The sequence below is a fragment of the Mus caroli genome, chromosome X (genome assembly GCF_900094665.2).
Source record: "Mus caroli chromosome X, CAROLI_EIJ_v1.1, whole genome shotgun sequence".
NCBI classification, from domain to species: Eukaryota; Metazoa; Chordata; class Mammalia; order Rodentia; family Muridae; genus Mus; species Mus caroli.
In genome coordinates this window covers 41,483,745-41,489,737 of record NC_034589.1, presented here as the reverse complement: position 1 = coordinate 41,489,737, position 5,993 = coordinate 41,483,745, and positions in this window count along the sequence as shown.

The following is a 5,993-nucleotide window of genomic DNA, read 5'->3' as shown; positions in this document are numbered from 1 at the left end:
TCGAGGCCAGCCTGGTCTACAAAGTGAGTTCCAGGACAGCCAGGGCTATACAGAGAGACCCTGTCTCAGAAAAAAAAAATGTGTACATTTACATTTCTTGGCAAATAAAAATAACCTTGTATTCAAACCAAAGGACCCTAGCCAGGTTCTCATCTTTGAACCACAATATCTGATAATAGATATAGATGAACAGATGTTTAAGGTGTTTATATATTTTTTTCATTTAAATACATCATGAATATGTAAGTAAGCCACATTTGAATATAGTTTATTATGTTGAAACTAGAAATCATATTAAAATTATCTTATTACAATTGAATCACAAAGAAAATGACTACAGTACTTATACTTAAATATCCACTGTATCTTTGATTCCAGATAGTGAACAGGAATTTGTTTAAAGACTCAACAAACCTAACATCACTGTGGTAGAACTGCTAAAATATGTCAGAAGTAAGAAGATCTTAGCACATGCTTAATAGCTCATGATGTACGTTAATTAGAAACAAAATAATAATAATAATAATAATAATAATAATAATAATAATAATAATGTAGGAAAAAGTGTAAGATCTGATGAAGAGGTTGTTTTACCAGAGTTGATAAAAGGAGGATTTTCAGAAAGTCTATTTGAAAATCCAGTGGAAGAAGACACACCACTCATTACAAACACAGAGGCTTCCTGGAAAACAGTAATCAAAAAAAAAAAAAAAAGTCTGGAAAAAAATCTATCTTTTAGCAAAAACACCCCCAAACTATTCTGAAACAATCCCAACTGAATTGATGGACCTTAATGAGTTAGGTGATTTAAATAAGAATGCCTCCATAAGATCATATATTTGAATACTTGGTATCTAATTGATGGAACAGTTTGGAAAGGATTAGGAGTTGTGGCCTTGTGGAGGAGGTGTGTCACTGGTGTCAACCTTTGAGGTTTCAAAAGACTCCTCCCATTCTCTCTCATGTTTTGTCCCAAGATGTGAGCTCTCAGTGCCATGCCTCACTGCCATACCTGCCTACCTGCCTGCCTGCCTGCCTGCCTGCCTGCCTGCCTGCCTGCCTGCCTGCTCTCCACCATAATGACCATAAACTCTAAGTCCTTGAAACCATCAGCTCCATATTAAACACTATTGTTTATAAGTAGACTTGATTATGGTATTTTATCACAATAATAGAAAACTAACTACTGCGATAAGAATGTAATTTTTTTCTTTTTTATTGGATATTATATTTATTTACATTTGAAATGTTATCCCCCTTCCCAGTTTCCCCTCCACAAGCCCCCATCCCTTCCTCCCTCCCTCCTGCCTCTATGAGGATGCTCCCCACCCGCCCATCCACTCCTGCCTCAGCAGTCTAGTGTTCCCCTATCCTGGGTCATCAAGCCTCCACAGGAACAAGGGGCTCCCCTCCCAGTGATGTCTGACTAGGCCATCCTCTGCTACATATCCAGCTGGAGCCACGGGTACCCCCCCCACCTCCATGTGTACTCTTTGGTTGGTGGTTTAGTCCCTGGGAGCTTTGGGAGGTCTGGAATATAAGTATTTTATGAGGCTTATATAAAAATATCAAAACTGTTCTTTGAAACAGAGTCTAGTTGGAAGAAAAAGACACCATCAAATATGAGTAATAAACATAATTACTAATGGTGGGATTCTGTAGAAACAATAAAGTTTCACAAACTTAGTCTAAGCAAAATAAGTTTGTTAGTAAGAAAAGGATTCTAACGCAGATTCTGTCAGTCTCACTGGCCTCTAATAATTAATACATGAAGCTACAGTGTCAGGGATGGGAAAAACAGGCACAGGGAATCATGGAAAGAATCATTAGCTAAGTAAAAACACAAGAAAGGAGAAAATAGAAACCTGTAAAGAGAAATGCAAGTTAATTTATGTAAATGAATACTCTCACCTTTTACTTGTATGCTGTTTGATAAGTATTTATTGTAAGTTTGGGGGCACAAAAATCTTCTATTACTGGGCAGTACCAGGAAATGATTTGAAAGAAGTAAAAGATTGGTGTGGGAAATGGTTCTGCCACTGACTAGCTATGTGACCCTTGCTAAAATTATATAGCAACTTTTCTCCTTTAAAAACAAATTTTATTACTGTGGGAGCACAAGTTAGTCAACTTCTGCTGGCTAAACTACTGCAATCAGCCCTTAAAATTCACAATCATCTTGATGTGTAGCTCTAGTCCTGGGTTGCTTATCCTTCCAGTGATGTTCTGAGCCATATCGATCTTCTGGGTTGACCCAAAACTCGAATCACACTATGTAGACTCTACAAATAAGTTAGACTTCCTAGGAAGACAACTTCCTAGGTTAATCATCCCAGTACCTATATAACTGAGAAACTACACTGAGACAGTAAAAACAAGACGACAGAGATACAATTTTGATCAATTCAGGGAGTTCACCTGGTAAACTTGACTTTGCTTTTTAGCAAGTCACATGTGTGTCTGGTCAGAAATATTGGCTACATAGATAATTAAAGAAATATCACAGTATGTTTTGTTTTATTTATTTTAATTTTTGTATGACTCTTGATTTATGATTTTCTGGTTAGAAGAAATTTAATCTACAAAACTCGTGAAGTTTTTTATATGTGGAATCATGAGCTTACCTTCATTCAAGAAAGATTTGCCTTCATTTAATATAATTTACCTAAGAAAATGTAAGAAAGAAAGAGAGAGAGAGAGAGGGAGGGAGGGAGGGAGGGAGGAAGGAAGGAAGGAAGGAAGGAAGGAAGGAAGGAAGGAAGGAAGGAAGGAAGGAAGGAAAGAAGGAAGGAAACAAAAACAAATGAAAACTGTACTCAGAGAGACTGAGAGCTTTGGATCAACCTATGAGGAAGTCAATGTTTTGCTCCTTAATTTCCCCTCACTCTCTTCTAATTCGCTGCTGGAGTTGCTTCTGTTCCCCTCTCCTCTGCCATTCCCATTTATCTGGCCTCTAATTTCTTCTACCGAGATTTGTGTTTTAGTATAGTGTTCTAGCTGCTGTAGATAATTGAATCTGAGAGACAGGCACTCAGTTAATCACAGTCCTTATACTTGTGGCTTTCTCAGAGGGGATCAACTTAATTTCCTTAATTCTAAAATTCTCAACAGCATGGCATTGTCAACACAATCCCAAAAATGTAGGAGATGGTTGGAGCACTAGGGGAAAAATTCTCAAAAACACTAACACTGAGAGAATTAAAGTACAGTGCAAAGTTGAAGTCCATCAATGCCTTGTTTACTAGAGGAATCACTAAGTGGGAGGGGCTCACTTTATACCACGGGAAGAATTTGGTATAACAAAGATTGATCTGGTTATTTCTTTTACATTTGACACTAAATAATTGTGAGTCTTATAATTGATTTACCATTTCATACATTTATATAATAAATTTTAGCCAGTTTTACTACCTCATTTTCCTGCCTTATCCCCCCCCCCCTTCTACTGGAATCCTTGTCAACAAGTTCCCATGCTTTTTGTGTATGGCCCACAGAGTTTAATTGGAGTTTCTTGCCCAAGTGACAATGGCAGGTATGTTACTTGAGTAAGAAGGACTTATCAGTAGCTATACCACTGGGGAAAAAAATGATAAACCTTTCCCCAGTGCCCCTCAGTGAGGTGCTGTTGACCCTATCTGTCATCATGATGATTTTAGCATACAAGATTAATGCTTTGGACAATTCAACTGTTTGTATACATAGAAAGAGAAGTGGAAGGATATTTATAAGACCAGAAAAAAGTCGATGTAGCAATCATTTTCATTTTATTTGAGAACTCAGAAACACAAACATTCTAGGTTTGCTTCTATTCAAATAATGATTTTTGACTGATGCTTGGTTTGATTAGCTACAGCATCCTCTTGTGAATGAAATATACAGAAAATTAATTTTTTTTCTTTTGGATTTTCTTTTTATTTCTTTATTTTTTATTAGATATTTTCTTTATATACATTTCAAATGCTATCCCAAAAGTTCCCTATACACTCCCTCTGCCTGCTCCCCTACCCACCCACTCCCACTTCTTGGCCCTGGCATTCCCCTGTATTGGGACATATAAAGTTTGCAAGACCAAGGGGCCTCTCTTCCCAGTGATGGCCGACTAGGCCATCTTCTGGTACATATGCAGCTAGAGATACGAGCTCTGGGGGTACTGGTTAGTTCATAATGTTGTTCTACCTATAGGGTTGCAGACCCCTTCAGCTCCTTGGGTACTTTCTCTAGCTTCTCCATTGGGGGCCCTGTGTTCCATCTTATAGATGACTGTGAGCATCCACTTCTGTATTTGCCAGGCACTNGCATAGCCTCATACGTGACAGCTATAACAGGATCCCTTCAGCAAAATCTTTCTGGCATTGTGCAATAGTGTCTGGGTTTGGTGGTTGATTATGGGATGGATCCCCGGGTGGGGTAGTCTCTGGATAGTCCATCCTTTCGTCTTAACTCCAAACTTTTTCTCTAACTCCTTTCAAGGGTATTTTGTTCCCAATCTAAGGAGGAATGAAGTATCCACCCATTGGTCTTCCCTCTTCTTGGTTTTCTTGTGTTTTGCAAATTGTATCTTGGGTGTTTTATTGTTTCTGGGCTAATATCCACTTATCAGTGATCTTTTGGATTTTCAAGACAGTGTTTCACTGTGTAGCCCTGACTGCCCTGAAACTAACTCTGTAGACTAAGTTGACCTTGAACTCACAGAAATCTACCTGCCACCTCCTCCTCCTGAGTGGTGGGATTAAAGGCATGTGCTGCCAACACCATGGCCTGGAAAAATGAATCTTATTATCTTTTACTCTTAGTAGTGATGAATATTGGCCTCTAGATCAAAGTGCTAGGAAAACAGAAGTTTGTACTGACATTTTCCCCTTAATTTAAACTAGATAATATTTAATAGGAAACTTTATTCAATGCATTGGTTGATTCTCTTGTTGGAGAATCTGAATTAAACACTAGATTTTGTTTTCAATAGGTTGACTTACTCTGGGAGACTATTGGGTAAGTTAACTAGTTAACATAAACCGACTAGTATTTTTTTCCTGAGTCATTACTAAGATACATAATTTGGATGATTTCATCAGTGACTAATGACAGGCTATGTAACGTGTTATGAGTTTATATTTACCAACCTTCTTTGGAAACTAGCCAGAAAATAAGAATTCATCACGTTGGTAGTTTACATAAGTACCAGAGCTACTACGATTTGTTTGCTTTGTTCAATTAGCTTAGCCCTTCTAAAACATAGTTTTAAAACTGCTAAGGCTAAAGATTAAGCCTGAAATTATTGGCTTGCATTAAAGTCAAAGTAGGGTGGATTTTATCCTTTTCATTCTTTGTCTCTGTTAGAACTAGATTATTAAAATATGCATGAGTTGTGTGTTTGGCCCTCTGTTGAAATCTCAGAATCACTGTGGTTCTGAAAAAGACAGGGCTAGACTAACTAGGAAGAAAGTTATGTGTAGTGCAAAAGTGACTTTGAAAACCAAACAACCTGTCTAAAGTTGACTAAACTTTCAAGCCTATAACCTGCTCAAGGACTTATTCAAGAAAAATGTCCTCTCCACTCAAGGTGGAAAGTGCTACTCATTAAAGGATGAGCTAAAAAAAAAAATAGCACTAAGTATTTCAGAATTGCAGGAACACATCCTAGACATAAGGTAAGAAATAACTAATGTGCTGATTGCATTGTGAAATCACTGGCTATAATAGCCCCCCAAAAACCTAATATAGCCCCATTCATTTAGTGATGAAAAAATGATGTTCAGAGTAATATTAAAGTGATTTGATCAAAATATATAAGAGGTCAAGTATCAACTTCAAATATTATAAACCATAATCAAGTGTCAGTGCTCTCTTCAACTTCTTTTCCTGGACCTTTTGGTAATAATGCACTTACAAAATTCATTCATTCAGCAAATATTCACTGAACAGATCCTTCAAGTTGGACACCAGTCCAAGTGTCATGGGTATAGTTTAAATAGGGCAAGAAGTTCTTCAAAACT